Source organism: Equus caballus, chromosome X (genome assembly GCF_041296265.1).
Source record: "Equus caballus isolate H_3958 breed thoroughbred chromosome X, TB-T2T, whole genome shotgun sequence".
Classification (NCBI taxonomy): Eukaryota; Metazoa; Chordata; class Mammalia; order Perissodactyla; family Equidae; genus Equus; species Equus caballus.
Window position 1 is genome coordinate 9,074,829 of NC_091715.1, and position 17,530 is coordinate 9,092,358.

At 41.5% G+C, this 17,530-nt stretch overlaps 1 protein-coding gene across 8 annotated transcripts in view; it reads left to right on the top strand.

Annotated features, from left to right (window-relative positions):
• FRMPD4 (FERM and PDZ domain containing 4) overlaps nt 1-17,530 on the top strand; it is a 798,322-nt gene that overhangs the window by 669,680 nt on the left and 111,112 nt on the right. The gene's annotated exons all lie outside the window — the stretch shown is intronic.

Sequence of the window (17,530 nt, forward strand, 5' to 3'; positions counted from 1 at the left end):
GTCATCTCTGGGCCCTGTGTCCAGCCCTCACTGCTGGGATTCGTTTATTGCCTTTGGTTGACTGAGGATCAGAGGGCAGTTAATGTGACGACTACATGTGATACTATCCCAATAAATGGGGGAGGTAAATGCCATTTCCCGAATGCCTGCTCTGCCCCAAGCACCTGCTTGGCATTTTATAGCCCTAGACTCATTCACACCTCCCCGTGATGCTCAGCTGAGAAATCAAAGACATGAGCAAAGTCAAGTAAGTACCCAAGTCCACAACAAGGGGGGATCCAGAGCGCAGTGGGAATCTGCCTGCCTGACCCCAAACCCCCGCTCTTTCTCCTTATAGGAACAATATTCCAATCATTGTGTCTCTGAGAGACTTTGGGAAAGGAGAAATGAAAGTAATTCAATTTTTAATGCCTTGGAAAGGGAGAATATTTCAGGAGGGAAAAAAATTAAGTAAAATTTGTTGTTTTATCGCACTACCAGTACTGCCTAAACTCAACTCCCTGCCATTTATTGAGCACCTACTGTGTGTTAGGGCCTGTCCAAGGAGCTTCCCATTAACTTGCGTGAGTTGACTATTCATTACAGCCCCATGAGGTAGGTATTATCTCCATTATATGGGTGAGAAACCGAGGTGCCCAAATGTTAAGGAACCTCATAGCCAGTTGGTGGGATTGCAATCCAGGTTGGGCTGATTTCAAAGTTGATTGCTTTTCCCTGCAGGAGTCTCCTTCCTAGCCCATCTCTAGGTACTGTCCTGATCCTCAAATGGCTGCAAGTGTTCTCCAGCTCTTGTAATGTGGCATTTCCAGTTCCTCCAACCTTGTCTCTCTCCGGGCCTTGTTTTCTCTCCTGGCCTTGGCCTTGACAGCCTCCATCCTTGCACAGGCCTCCCTCTCTGTCTGCAGGGCCCTTCAGGAGCGCTTTCGCTTTTGCTTCACTGGCCCACCCTGTGAGAGACCCTGGGCCTCCTGGGACCTCTTCTTGCCCTCCCTGGGACTCCTCTTTGCAACTGATTAACTCTCTTCCCTGTCTCCGGTGGAAAAGACAGTGAAGGAGTGCACAGAAGTTCCTGTCCCTCTGCTGGGGAGGGCAGCTGACTCAGTCTTAGAGGCACCTCCACTCCCGCCAGCCCCACCCCCCTGAAGGAGAGGGAAGGTGTTCTCACACTACCTCCAGTGTTTGCATGCAAAAGAATTCCTCCTACCCAGTGGCCTAAAATAAGCTCTCTCCCTTCCCCACACCCTTGCCTTTCCTGTTCAAACTCCAGCAACTCCTGTGTAGTTCTGTGGGTCTGCTCCCCACTCCGAGCTGCCTTAGGGTAAAATCAGTTGTCTTTAAAGAAGAGCTCACATGTGGACCACAATAGGCACTAAATAAATTTAAATTGCTTCAGGTACCCTCTGGTTATGTGTTTGCCTTATATTGTTGGGGTTTTTTTTAAGTATGCTTTTTGGTGAGGAAGATTGGCCCTGAGCTAACATCTGTTGCCAATCTTCCTTTTTTTTTTTCCTCCCCAAAGCCCCAGTACATAGCTGTGTATCCTAGTTGTAGGTCATTCTAGTTCTTCTATGTGGGATGCTGCCACAGCATGGCCTGAGGAGCAGTGTGTACGTTCGGGCCGAGGATTCGAACCAGTGGACTCCAGGCTACTGAAGCAGAGCACAAACTTAACCACTTGGGCACGGGGCTGGCCCCTGCTTTATATTCTTAATTTATGCTCATATCCTGTGTAACTTTTATAAATCAAATAGCACTTTGCAGTTGGCCAAGCACTTTTACATTGTTATCTTGTTCAGGTACATGTAAATTTCCCAAGAGTTGCCCGGAAGTGAAGCCGCTTGCCCTAGGCAAAGCTAGGATTTTAGCCCAGGGCATCTTCTGGTAAGTCCACTGCCCTTTCCACCAGGGCCTTAGGGCAGCGCCTGGTTTGTAATCTCCTTGAAAAGGCAGAACTTCACTCTCTCTGAGCTTTCCGTACTAAACAGGTGTCTATCTTCGGCTCTTTTCCCCCAGTACCACAGTATAAAACACAGAAGTACTCTTATCTCAATAAATAAAAATAAATACTATTTTTGTTTTAAATGTCTCCAAGTAGTCTGCATCCAAACCTCAACTTTGAGGCCAAGATTCTCTACCAATCGTTAAGACTGACCTTAATTTATTCAACTATTGAGCTCTCTTCTCCCACAGTGAATAATTCACTCTTCAGTCAGGCATGCCTGTGAAATATTAAATTAAAACTACACAAATGATCACAAGAAGAAAATCCTTATTAGCTTGCTCTTAAAACATATTTATGTTATTTGCAGATAGATGTTGCTATGGCAGCAATTTTTTTTTTTTAATTTTTAAACACAACACACTAAGTGACGTATGGGCTGTGTGTATTTTTTTTTTTTTTTTTTTTTGAGGAAGATTAGCCCTGAGCTAGCATCTGCCAATCCTCCTCTTTTTTTGCTGAGGAAGCCTGGCCCTGAGCTAACATCCATGTCCATCTTCCTCTACTTTATATGTGGGACACCTGCCACAGCATGGCTTGATAAGCAGTGCATAGGTCTGCACCTGGGATCCGAACCGGTGAACCCCAGGCCGCCCAAGTGGAGTGTGCAAACTTAGCCACTGCGCCACTGGGCCAGCCCTGTATGTAATTTTTTTAAGTGTGCATTTGCATGATGTTCAACATGACAGTGGCTCCGTGGGACTAAGCAAGGGTGGGTTTTCCCCTCTCCTTTCCTGCCCGTTTCTCCTTCCTCGTACGAGCCGTTTCGGGCTTCTGTCTTGATGAACCGTGCCTTCGTGATTGGAGATTACAGCTCAGAACACGAATTCTGTCCCATAATTGTAGGTGATCAGTTTTATTTCCACTCTTTAATTGCCAATAATCAAGCCATGTTCTGGCTTTTCTGGAATGCTCCATCAGAGGCCCCCGACCTTCTTTCTTGCCCTTCCAGCAAAGCATCTATTCCTGACTTGTCACCATCTGAGCAATTGTGTCTATAGTTACATGATATGATACACATTCTTAGATTTGGAGGACTTTGAAAAGGGCTTGCCTAATTACTCTTGTTCACTTGATTGAAAATTCCCCAGCTCCAAAGCTATGGTCTGTTAATCGTGAGGTCACTGAAGCTTTAATTTGCTTCAGAAAGGGTTATTTTGTGTGGTCGGTGGTGAACGTTGGTATAAAATAATATTAATAATATTTCTATTTCTTTTAAACAAAGGGAATATTTTCTAAATTGAAGAAAATAGCAAGAAAAATTTAAGAGATTCATTGGGTTTTCACTTCACATGTATAGAATTCTGAAACGATTTGCCTTGTCTTAAAAAGACAGAGTTTCTCCCCGTGTGTTCCTCAGAGACTCTTGCCCAAAGGCTCCCTCCAGAAAGGAGTCCCTGTTCCCAAAATGCCATGTGTTATATACCATTTTCAGAGGTTTGCAGTGTATTCTAGACTTTTAAAACCTCTGATGATTCCTGCAACAACAACAAAAACTCCTGTTTGGTTTACTTTTACTTTTTTGAAGCTTAGATTAATCCATTGTCTCCCAGATGTTAAACTGAGCTTACAATTCACTCAACCATTTTTAAATCTTACTATAAACATATTAAGGTAATCATGTTAGGGTTCTAAAAACTCCTTAAAAGACGTGATTGAAGAGAAGTGATTACGGTCAGTTTCAGAAAGCAGAATGGATGCTGCCGTTAGAAAAAGGACACACCTGGGGCCGGCCAGATGGCGCAGCGGTTAAGCTCGCAAGTTCCCCTTCTCGGCGGCCCAGGGTTAGCCAGTTTGGATCCCCGGTGCAGACATGGTGCCGCTTGTCAAGCCATGATGTGGCAGGCGTCCCATGTATAAAGTAGAGGAAGATGGGCACGGATGTTAGCTCAGGGCCAGTCTTCCTCAAAAACAAAAAAGAAAAAGAAAAAGGACACGCCTATGTTCTAAAATGAAAGCTAAAGTCATTCTTGAGAGCAGGGCTTCTCAACAGTGCCACTGTTGACATCTGAGGCCAGAAGCTTCTCTGTCGTGGGCACTGTCCTGCCCACTGTAGGATGTTGAGCAGCATCCCTGGTCTCCACCCACTAGATGCCAGGAGCAACCCCGATCCCCAGTTGTGACAACCAGCTATGTCACCAGACTCTGCCAAAAGTACCCCAGGAGGCAAAATTGCCCCCCTTTGAGAGCCACTGCTTTGGAGCTTCCTAACAGTGAGGAGCTAACAATTCATTTTCTGCATGAAATAGCGAAAGTCGTTCAAAATTTGACTCACTCCAAGCACTATCTAAAATTTAAGGTGGAAGCAAATAAAATATTTGAAGTTCGTTGCTTAATATAATTGAGAGGCACAGCCAGGACCTTTTCAAAGAGAACCCTCGTCAAGTGCGTTTGCTTTTGTGCCGTTAAAGCGTAAGAATGCCCTACCTGTTTTATGCTTTCAAAGGGACTTTAAAGGAAATTTGATTTTATTCCTAGGTCACTGGTTAATCACGGCTTAAAAACTCTTCTAGTTTGAAAACTCTCAGAACAAACCGAAGGATCAAAAGTAGACGAGACCCACGTGGAAGGCATCTTAGAGAAAAGAGGGTGGAAGAGGCCCAGACTGCCTGGGAGACCAGACCCCCCCAAACTCTTCCTGCTTCTCACAGCTTTCAAGCCTAAATTCACTTACAGTCGGAAGATGGAAGCATAGAAGAAAACTGCGCTTTTTAAGACACTTTGTCTCTGACTTCAGCCCATCACATACTCTCTGGAGTCAATAAGTTTGTCCTTTATCCTGGGACCATCATAGCACGAACTCCGGGATGAAAACACATTAGAACAGCGGTTCTCAGAATGTGATCTAGGCACCCTGGGGAATACCGGAGACCCATGGGGGACCATCACGTCAAAACTATTTGCATAATAATGCTGAGATGTTAGTTGCCCTTTTCACTCTCATTGAATGCCACTCTTCTCACTAATTTTGCTTATTTGGAAAAATAGTTTTATTTTATAAATGTGTTGCTTATGTTACCACGTAATGGGTTTATTATTATTTTAATGAATTAATAAGTATTTAAAATGTTTTCTCAGTTTTTATGTCCAACCTGGTAAATATCAATAGATATAACCCATAGAAACAAAAGCTCTTGGAGATCCCCAACAATTCTTAAGCGTGTAGAGGGGTTCTGAGAGCAAGAGTTTAAGAGGTACTGTGCTAGAGAATGCGAATATTCTGTTGGGTGTGTGTGGACAGGGAAAGATCAGACTAAACTCAATGGAGCCTGTAGCTGGAAGAGCATTTTAAATACACATTGAAAGGTAAATAGAAGTCTCAGAGCTGAGATTCATTAACATCTTTAACCCAATAAAATGCCATATTAAAAATTAGGCTTCTCTTCTGACACTCTCCTATCTCCTGAGGGTTCTCATTAAACAGGAAAATCTGTGAAGACCACTCTCCCTGCCTGACAGCTTTTGTGTCAGTCTTCAGCTTCATAAAGAGCAGCTCTGATCTCACGAGAGGGACCACGGGTCCCTCGGCTAGCTGGCTGTCCTCCCCACCAGATCCATCGTTCCCTGCTGAAAATGACAGATCAAGGAGGTCCCCCAGGTGATGCTGTTCATAACTAATTAATGTGCATGATTCTTTGAATGCTAAAAGAAATGGAAAGCGTGCTTTAGCCAGGACCATCAGAATTTACTATCAGTCATCCCATGAGACTGGCAGGTCAACTAACTTCTCATTTTCCTCATTTGTTGAGTAGCTTGTAAAAACCATCAAAAAATTTTCTTTCTTAATGGGCTAAAGGAAAAGCAGTAAATTCATTTTTACGAGTAAAGACCTATTTTTTCAGGACCATATCTCAACTCTCTTATGACCCTCTCTATTACTCAGTCCTGATAAAGTTGAGGCCCAGGTGGATGAACTTAAATCCTTTGCCCTGGAGCACATAGCGGGTCGATAACATTTGTAGAATCACGCTGTGTTAGAGCTTCAAGAAATCTTTTAGCATCAAATCCAGTGGTTCTTAAATTCCCCTTTGGGAACCTGTGGACAGCTAATAACATCTTCCCCAAGCAAGATGAGTTTGATAAACAGAATAATGGCCCTCCAAAGATGTCCATGCGCTAATCCCCTGGAACCTATAAATATGTTATATAAAATGGCAAAGGGGAATTCAGGTTGCGCATGGAATTGAGGTTGCTAATCAGCTGACCTCAAGATAGGGAGATTAGTCTGGATCATCTAGGTGGTTCCAATGTAATCAAAAGACCTTTTAAATTTGCAAGAGGGAAGCAGAAGGGTCAGTGTCAGAGTGATGCAATGTTTAGACATCTTCACTGTCTGTTGGCTGGCAGTGAAGTTGGAATGAGGCCACAAGCCAAGGAATGCAGGTAGCCTCTAGAAGTTGGAAAAGACAAGGAAACAGATTCTCCTCTGGAACCTCCAGAAACGAACCAGCTCTGCACACACTTTGATGTTAGCCCAGTGAAACACATTTCAGACTTCTGACCTCCAGAACTATAAAATAATGAATGTGTTTTGTTTTAAGCCACTAAATTTGTGGCAATTTGTCACAACAACGGTAGGAAACTAAATAGCACACATTCATGGAGACGTAGCCAACTTTGTGTACAATTCCGGGGGGACTAACCCCAGAAGAAGGACTCCATGATATGTTCCCAAATCTCATTTCGTGGATGGCAGTAGAACCCAAACCCCGGACTTATGGTCACCAATGCGCTTTGTTTCTAAAAGTAAAACATTTACTTTCGCACTCACAGCCAAGTTCAGAGTGAAAATGGGCTACGGTTATATTCTCTTCTCATAAAAATAAGGCTTTGACTTCAAGTTGGATGGATTTTTTAAAAAATGAAACCAAAATAAGAAAAAGAGGTTCAATCTAGACTTCTAATTAATCATGCTGAAGTTGGCGAGGAAAAATAAGAAAGATTCTTGCTCCGAACAGAGCCCACATTAATGCAGATACTTGACATATGTCTGGGTCTGTGAGGACACAGGAGGCAGTCCGTCTGTCTAGAGAAATTTCTGTTTATACCATACCACATCCTCAGCTGCTTAAGGCCTGCAGGCTAAATTTGTCAAACTAGAGACCTGTCAGTCCCTTCCCTTACAACAGCACCTCAGGCACTCTTTTGTGGAATTCAAGCAAGAAGAACAAATCTGTTGTCAGGGTTGCAGGAGGCAGGCTAAGAGACACAGCAAGAGGAAGTGAATAGAGGGCGCCTTCTAGATGGTATCCTGGGGTGCTGCCGCCCAGCTCTTTGCATACTGCCTGGCAACCCACTGCTATAGGTGTTGTGTCTAGAAGCTTCAAAATCGTCTTTAGCACATTGTTTAGAAACTGAAAAAGGAACTAAGATCATTTAATTTGGCGGATCCATCACTTTTTAGCCACTTTCTATCTGTAGTAAGAAAATGTATAGGAATGGGCATTCACTCTGAGGCTGGTTTAATGAGCTGTGCCTGTCACCTGGGCTGGCCAGAGGTCTTTGAGGGACCTGAGACTCCTGAATTTCTTGAGAGCTGTCACTTTAAGCCTGAGATTCCTGTTAAATTGTCAAGCCATGGACCTGACTTGACACCCACTAAATTCTAAGCCCCTTGTGGAAAGGAATCACATCTTACTCATCATCCTTGTATTCCCACAGAAGCCAACGCCTCATACATAGTGTGTGCTCAGTAGATGTTTCTTAGTTATTGGGGAGAGAGATTATTAGTTATTTAGGGAGTTTTAATCCACAGCTGTTTATTCATTCCAAGCATTGTGTTAGTTGCTCTGGATTTCTAAAAGAAATCACCAAAAAACAGCCTTCTTTCCTGGAGAGGGTTACACTTCAATAGAAGAGAGAAGACCCGTATGCAGACAGATGTCACATGAGCAAACTATGACACGTGCAGTGTGGGAAGCAGAAACAAAGTGAGGGGCTTGCAGAGCGGGGAGCTGTGATTTCTAGAGTGCGGCTCAGAGAGGCCTTGGAGAAGAGGCTCTGCTGGTATTGGTGTTGGTGGTCTGTAGGATGTTTTTCAGATGAAGATGGTAGAAGAGACATTCCACGACAAGAGGGCTGTGTGGGCAAAGAGATGAGAGAGTGTGGGGAGCCTGAAGCCATCATGTTTGGCCAAAGCTGAAGTGCTCGAATGGGCGAGAAAGAGGGAGTTGTTAGTCATTTAAACTGAGTACAACATAGGAGAGCTGCTTGGATGGGAGCGGGGCCTGCCTACGCTCTGGCATTGCTGGTGAGATGCGACTGCCTTGAGATCTGCCCAGGAGGTGCCTTAGTGACTAGTCTTGTGTGGTTTTGATCCACTGTGTGAAGTGGGTGATTATCAGATCTAGGTTGGGGCGTAGCTTTTTGAGGTGATCATCCTATTGAACCGACAGACTCACACAAAACCCCAAACTGATATATAGTTATAGATATAAAATATCTATCTATGGTATAATTGTAAATATGTCTATGCCTATTGTGTATTCTGAGATATATATACACACATATATGGTGTGTGTGTTTATATCAGTGTTTTGCAATCTTTTTTCTCATTATTCTCCCGCAACAAAAAAGAGCCTTTTTAGACATTTTTTTCCTAATTGCCTTTCCATGAAATTTTAAAACCACAGATACTTATACTGTATATAAGTTTATGGGGGCCAGCTCCGTGGCCGAGTGGTTAAGTTCGCGTGCTCCGCTGCGGCGGCGCAGGGTTCGGATCCTGGGCGCAGACATGGCACCGCTCCACAGGCCACATTGAGGCGGCGTCCCACATCCCACAACTATAAGGACCTGCAACTAAGATATACAACTGTGTACAGGGAGGAGGGGGTTGGGGAGATAAAGCAGGAAAAAAAAAAAAAAAGATTGGCAACAGTTGTTAGCCCAGGTGCCAATGCTTAAAAAAAAAAGGGAAGATTGGCAACAGTTGTTAGCCCAGGTGCCAATCTTTAAAATACATAAATAAATAAATAAATAAACGTTTATGTACTATATGTATATCTGTGATTCATATATAAAAAGAGTAAGATTTTTGCCCCCCAAAAACCAATTTTCACCCTCTTGGAGGCAATATCACCCTCACTGAGAATGCATGAGATATATATATCTGTGTGTGTGTGTGTGTCTATGTAGGTGTGTGTGTATCACCTGACTGCACAAAAGTATAAAGATGCCAAATCAGATGTTATTTATTCATTCACAATGGAAAGTGTAACTTTCCAAAGGAATGACTATTCCTGTCTTCCATCCAGGTACCAGGGAAAATTGAAGTCGTAGACAAGAAAAAAAAAATCTGCTTAAAGAGCATTGAGTCAAAAGAAAATAAATTGGATAGTCATAGAAGTATTTCATTCAAGGTATAGAAACGCCTGATGAACTATCCCTCACCCTAACACATAAAACCTTATTTTATTGAAAAAATATATCTAACTCTATGAGAGAGAAAATATTGCCTTCTCTTTGACAATGCTGAATGAAGTCTCAAAATCTGTTCTTTCCATCCTGCTTTTTCTAGACACCCTTCAGACCACCCTTCCAATTTTGATAACACAACAGTTGTCTCGTACTTGTTACAATGCAGTTGAGTAGTTGATAGCCCTTGAGAATCATCTCAGTTTTCTTAATTGGATTAGACTGCAGACTCTGGTCTCATCAGGGACACATTTCAAAGCCATCTACTGAGGAGAGTTACTTCAGCTGATCCATTAGGTATTGTTGTGAGTCATTTCAGCTTCAGGGGCCACCTCTTTCTGACCTTGTCTCCAAATCCTTGTGATCTCCCAGTGGACCGCACTTGCAGTGATCATGAGTCGGGAACCGGCCTGGGCATGCTCTGTTCAACCTGGCAGCTGCTGTTAGTGCTGCATCTTCATCATTATATAATCCTGCTTTTGATATTTTATTTTTAAAAATCTATGGAGGGGCTTGCCCTGTGGCCGAGTGGTTAAGTTCACGCGCTCCGCTGCAGGTGGCCCAGTGTTTCGTTGGTTCGAATCCTGGGCGCAGACATGGCGCTGCTCATCAAACCACGCTGAGGCAGCGTCCCACATACCACAACTAGAAGAACCCACAACGAAGAATATACAACTATGTACTGGGGGCTTTGGGGAGAAAAAGGAAAAAATAAAATCTTTAAAAAAAAAATCTATGGATATTGCAGACAAAAATCAGTTTTTAATCCACCAGGAGCTGACTGTTGAGTTAGTGTCTTCTCTAAATTCTTATTGGACAGAGAAGTTGTATCTAGTTTCCTTCATGAATGCTTCATTACAGTTCAAAAATATCCACATTAAACAAAAGAAAAGAAAACTCAAAACGCTTTCTTGTTATAGCTTCAGAAAAAGATGAGGTTCAAAAAAAAGAAGATGTTGAAACTAGGAGATAAAATGTCTTTGGAAAATAAACCGAAACTTTATTCCATTAGAAGGAAAGCTACTGGAATAGGTAAAAAGTTCAGACTATAGATTTGTTTAAAAATACAAATGGGTTTCCATTTCCCGTATGGCCAAAGAAACTCCTACCACACTGATCCTCTTCTATATAATAACTATAAACTCTAGACAAAATAAAAAAATTTTAAACACCAACACAAGGCATTGGAAAATGAAAAAAAGCAGGCAGATTGTTGACAGGAGTTGACACTGGAAGAAAGGAATGGCAAGGGATAAGTTGACGAGTTTTTATGGCTTTTAATCTAAAGGTATGTCACAGTTGGTCCCATGTCAAGTGGCTAAAACTCAAATAGAAAACCTATAGTCTTTCTGACCTGAAGAACAAGAGAGCAGAGTTAGGGGCAACCAGTGCTGCTGGAAAGTAAAGAGAGGAATCTCAGAAAAGAGAAAGCGAAAGAAGGTATGTCCTTGATTTTCTGTATAAACTCTTCCCAGATATCTGGCTGACTCCTGAATCACACATGTGCAAGCAAACTATATGCAGTCCAGCTAAGGATAAGAGAACCAAACTGAAATTTTAGCTGATGCCTAACAGCCAGAGCATGCAGTCTGAGTCCAGTGAAGTTAATTGATTGAAATAAACACTTTTTAGAGAGACATAACAGAATGCAGAGTCTCTGCAATATAATATCAGAATGTCCAGGATATAATCCAAATTTCTTGACATATGAAGAAACAGGAAAATGTGAACCATTCTTAAGAGAAAAAACAATCAATAGAGACCAATATTGATGACACAGATGAGCAAAACCATGCTGAATGACCTAAAAGAAAATATGCATGTAATAAATGAGAAGATAGGAAATCTCAGCAGAAAATGAAAAATTATTAAAAATCAAAATTCTGAAACAAAAAAATGTGATATCTGAAAATCAGTATAGCATGATTGCTTTAAGATTTATATATCAATATACACTAGTGCCTGATAAATTGTCAAGAACTCTCACTTTAAGTAGTAGCCAAAAATCTTTTCTAATCTTTTTAGTAATGGTAGGTAAATGAATTCTACCAATGTAGTGTCTAAAGTTTTAAGAAAGGGTGAAAGGATCCCATGCAATCTTTTTTTGTTTATTAAGTTGTTTTTCAAATCTCTTTTTTTTCCATAGAGAGTACAGTGATAAGTTAGGTCTAGCCTATGTCCAGGTTATTACAATTTCTAAGTAGGACAAAAACTGGTTAATGTAAGTGTATCTATGAATTCTTATTGTCCCACAATGGATTATTTTCTCCCTGTCTTCCATTAGCATGGAAAATAAGACTTGATATAATAATGACTCTTTTTTTTTTTAAGCCAATTACTTCATTGGCATTGACTAAAGAGCAATATAGTAATTCTCCTTTGCCTCTAGAGATGGGATACATGAAGGATGTTTGCTTATTGACTCTGGATACCTGGCTCTAGTTTGGGAAGAGACTATGTTTCCCCGTTTCTGTTGCCAGGAGAGATACTGATTAGCCCAGCTCATCTTTTGGTGCTAAGCCGTATCACAGGTCCAGTGGTCAGCCTATGAATTGGGTTTCCTCACATCAGGTGTCCACCCCGGTCCAATTAGATATGGCACAGAGGTAAGGTAGGAGTAACATGTTTCAGGGAATTTAGGCACAGTGGTTTATCTTAGAAAGAGCTGTACATGGGATAGATGCTAAGACCAACATTTCCAGGTCTGAATCCCTATCCTGACCTAGACTTAAAGTAAATTCCTATTTCCCATAAGGCAGTGATCTAGCAAATTGTCATGGACTTACTTGCAAGATTAAGATTTGGGTGCAAAACCCAAAATGAGAAGAGCAGGTGGTAACAATTCCTTTTAAATCTGAGTTTGTCAAATAAGTGGGCATAGAAAATGCTCTCTTGGCATTTATTCATTTATTCCAGAAATATTTATTGAGCACCTACTATGTGTTAGGAACTGTAACACATCCTATAGCTTCTGAGATCAAACCTATAGCCCCTGCCCTCATGTATCTCAAAGTCTTGTGGGGGACAATGCCTATAGACTAAGCAGGTCAATGCAGTGTCATACAAACTTCATAGGAAGTAAACTCAGGATGTAACAGGAGCTCAAAAGGATGGTGGTTGCCTAATTCAGCCTGGGAGATAGAAAGTCAAAGAAGATTTCTTAACAAAAGTTATAACTGAACTGAGAGCTGAAAGAGAAGGAAGAGTTAGCCAAGTGGATGAGGCTGGAAAGGCCTTCCAGAGCAAGGTAGGGAAGCATGAAAAAGCAGTGTGCATGCAGGCACTGGAGCTCCTGGGCATGTAAGGGTGCCCCCATTGCTGAGCATGATGCCTGGCACCTAGTAGGTACTTGGTGAATGTTTGAAGAAACGGAATGCCTTACCAGGCCCTGTGTCATCTGCCTGTTGCCCCTCTCTCTGACTATCTCCCAGTACTCTCCCCAAGCTCATCCCCTTCCAGCCCGTTGCCTGCTTGTGATCCTTTGAACATGTCAGGCACCCTCCTCAATCAAGCTTTTCCTGGGTCCCAGAACCCCAGGGCACCCTCATTTCTCTGAACCTCATTATGTCCTTGGCCCTGGGATCTGTCCTCACCTCTATCACTAATTTTCTGTTTGTCTTTGGACAAGTCACTGTGATCATATACTCATCTGACAAGGGTTTGCAATCTGACCACTCAAATCCCTTCTAGGGCAAGAGTTCTCTAATTCCATGACTTACAATTTTCCAGTGGATTAAAATGAATATATTTATCAGCCTTCACCAGACTGTACACTTCTAAGGATAAGAATAATATTTTGTTCTCTGAACTACAGCTGTATCTTCTATAAATTGGGAATAACAACATCTCTAAACCGAGGTCAGGAGATTAGGAATGATATATGTTTAGTGCCTGGTACATAGAAAACTCTTGAAATAGATGATCAATATTTTGGCATATCATTGTACTTCAGAAAGAGCCTATTACAGTGCCTTGTACATTAGAGCTGTTCAAGAAATATTTGCTGCATTATGGAAGGAGAAACTAAAGGCCAGACACTAGTTAGTGGCAAAGTCAGTCCCTCACACTGCATGCTGTGACCTTCCTATTCTTCCATATTGCCAGAGCCAAGAGTTGATTAAATACCGGAGACCTGGCTTTGGCCATATATTAAAAGAGCTAAAAGCCCACATGGCAGCTATGTCCAATTACTTAGAACTCTGCCAACCAGCTGGTTCCAGGACAGTCAACTTTTAGTCTCAACCACTTTTAAAGCTTGTTCTTTGCTATTGTTAAACACAGGAAGTAGGCACCCAATGCCAAGGAGATCATATCCTGTTGTTCCTCAAAAAAGTGACATCTTTAGTATCTGATGTTTGCATCCTGGTCTGTCTTAGCATGCTGTTATTATTTATTGCAGAGTTTAACATTCCTCAGCTCTGGTTGCTAACTGCAAGGTTTGATCTGGATCAGTGGTCCCTCTTTTTAAATTTAGCTATTGAAGTTATTAACCAGACCTTACAGACATAAAGCTTTAGCTGTCATTTGTGCACTCATTGATACACAGAAGTATGAGGACCAAAAGCTAATTTCAGAGCAATGAGTCTCCTGCTCAGAATCACAAACACAATTTATCAAACCAAGAGCTCACCCGAACATTATGCCAAAAGCTTCCACTGCCCGGTAGGATGCATTGTATCTTCCTTTGTTTCAGATTCTTCTGTCATGGATCTCCCTTCTCTCCCTTCTTCTCCCCACTCTCTTCCTTGGAAAAGATCATGTGAATAATGGTTCAGGAAATTTAATTCTTGGACTTTGCAAGGGGGCTTGCCTTTCTTTTTAATATTATCCTTACTCCCAGGCAGTGCCCCATAGGAGCATAGGAGGGGATGAGGGAGATTCAGGGAGGAAATTAGCCCCTCAAAAGAAAATATTTTAATGCATTTTTTTATTGTGGTAAAATACACATAACCTAAAATTTACCATTAGTGACATTTAGTGCATTCATAATGTTTACAACTATGATTCTGTACCTAGTTCCACGGTGTGGGAGTTTTTCCCCAAGCCACCAAGCAATTCTCTGACACCAGCTGGGTGTCCTACAGTTCAACTGAATTCTGACACTATCTATCTGGAGATAGCATCAGATCCCACAGGTTAAGAGCTCAGTCCTATGAGGTGCCCTGCCCCCGGGGCCCCCGCCCCCTGTACTTCAGACACCAATCACATGTCCGGGTTGTTATCTGTGCTATAGATGGGAGGTTCCAATGACCCTTCCTTGGGTTTGATTAATTTGCTAAAGCGACTCACAGAACTCAGAGAAACATCTTATTTACTAGATCACCAGTTTATTATGAAAGGATGTAACTTAGGAACAGCCAGACAGAAGAGATGCAGAGGGCAAGGTATGGGGAAAGGACGTTGAGCTTCCATGCTTTCTCCAAGAGCGCCACTCTCCCCACATCTCCACATGTTCACCAACCCGGAAACTCTGTGAACCTGGAAGCTCTCTGAACCCAGTCCTTTTGCGGTTTTATAGAGGCTCTGTTACATAGGCATGATAAACCATTGGCTATTGGTGATTGATTCAACCTACCTCCAGCCCCTCTCCCCTCTCTGGAGGTTGGAGGGTGGGACTGAAAATTCCAACCCTCTAATCACATGGTTGGGTGCCCGACAACCAGCCCTCATCCTTCATCACCCCAAAAGGAAACTCTGTCATCGTTATGCAGTCACTCCCCAGCCCCCTCCCCCTGCCTCTGGCAGCCACAAATCTACTTTCTGTCCTTGTGGATTTGTCTCTTCTGGATGTTTCATATAAATGGAATCATACAATATGTGACCTTTTGTGTCTGTCTTCTTTCATTTAGCGTAATGTTTTCGAGGTTCATCCGTGTTGTAGCATCTATCAGTACTTCATTTTTATGGCTGAATAATATTCCATTATATATATGCATGTGTGTATATGTGTATGTGTATGTGTGTCTCTCTGTGTATATATATAGCAGCACTATTCATGATAGCCTAAAAGTGGAACCAACCCAAATGTCCATTAATGGATGAATGGATTTATCATGAATAGTGCTGCTATAAACAATGGTATACAATTTTTCGTTTGAACACCTATTTTCAATTCTTTTTGATATATACCTAGGATGAGTCGTGTGGTAACTCTATGTTTAACTTACTGAGGAACCACCAAACTTAATGCTTTTTTTTTTTTTTTTTTTGAGGAAGATTAGCCCTGAGCTAACTACTGCCAGTCCTCCTCTTTTTGCTGAGGAAGACTGGCCCTGAGCTAACATCGTGCCCATCTTCCTCTACTTTATATGTGGGACACCTACCACAGCATGGCTTGCCAAGCGGTGCCATTTTCTCACCCGGGATCCGAACTGGCGAACCCCAGGCCGCCGAGAAGCGAAACATGCAAACTTAACCGCTGCGCCACCAGGCCAGCCCCTTAATGCATTTTTAAAACCATGCTGGCCTGGTCTGTAGAATTCTTATGTCTTTAATTTGATTTCAGTGATAGATAAAAGACAGTGATTAAGAGAATTGTTAACTGAAATGAAGGAATCTTCATGAAGTGCAAAATGCCAGGGCCCAGGATTTCCTCCCTCTGGGTATAAAGTAAGCATCTAGCAAGTGCCACATAACAACCCCACTCCATTGTTAATGATCAGAATGGGTGGTCCATGTCTGTGGGTATCTGAATTGAAAATCAGAGTATCTCTATGTTCACCGCATAAATCGGTAAAGGTGACACCACTGGCAAGGAACTGGAGAACAGGATATATAAAAGATTTTAGAGTATTTTGTAACCATACCATAAGTTTGAGCTTAGCAACAGAGATCATGAGCTTTCTCAGCTATATTTTACATTTCAATTTGCTTTGTCTCCCGCCTAAAAATAAGCCAATAATTTCCAATTCAGTATACCCATTTTGTAAAAAAATCCCCCACCCCACAACTAATGTCAATTTGCTCAGAATATTCAGTTGCTTACCAATGTGTTTTAAATGCATCATAGCTTAAAATATTTTTCTGCCTGTTTCAAATGTATGTATACATATTATATATAGATATATATTTTATGGGGAATCATCAACACTTTTAAAACACTCTGGCCTCAATTCTCTTATGAATTCTCTAAGGATTTTTGGGAATCATTATTTATCTTCAGCTTTTATAGGATAAAAGCTTTTCCTAAGTCAATATTATCCAAATATTTGGTTGAAGACACATTGAAACTAGAAATTAGATTATTTTCTGAGTGTTGTCAGATTATTTTCATAATGTAGACATGGGCATTTTAGGGTCACTAGTATTTGATAGATTTGAATCTTAGAATCTTTGGGAAAATGTCATCCACTTTGTTTGAAATCAAGCTTGTACCTAATGTGATTTTTTTCCTTTTGGCCAAAACCAAGTGTTTCATTTGAAACTTTTATTTTCTAATGATAATATTCATTAAAGCGGTAATGAAGTTACCTTTCCAGAGGATCAAGCCACTGTTCATTCAGCCACTCCTTAACAAATTCTCAGAACTCATGGCAAACACTGTGGAGAGAGAACCCCAGGCTCACAGGTGTGAACAATCTCCAATTTTAATATATCTGAAACTGGATGCAGAAAGTGTTACATTCTGCTTTGTAATAATAGTCACATATGGAAAATATTTATCTTTTCATGTAGCATAGGTAAGATAAGAAGTACTAGCAATTATTTTATTATTATCTATAAAACCCTAAATTTGGTATAAGTAAAGAACAAGTGCTTAAACTCTTTTGTCTCCTCAACCTCCATTCTCGTACACCGTGAACATGTCAGCCACTTCTGAGGCACGCCTGTGACAAGGAAATTGTGGCCTTTCCATGCTTAATTTGCTTCTTAATTGTGCATGATTTTATAATGCCCATAAAATAATACTATAGGCATAACATTTCAAAGGCAGCACTTTTCAGAAAAGGAAAGTTAGATTTATTTCCAGATGTTTCTACCCAACATTTTCACATTTTCTTTTTTCTTTCCCTCACCCTCCACTCAGATTTCATGGTTATGATTAACAGCACAAAGCTCCATAGCAAAACTTCATCAGCTGATTCCTCCCACCTACCGAATCCACAGTTTTCAGGG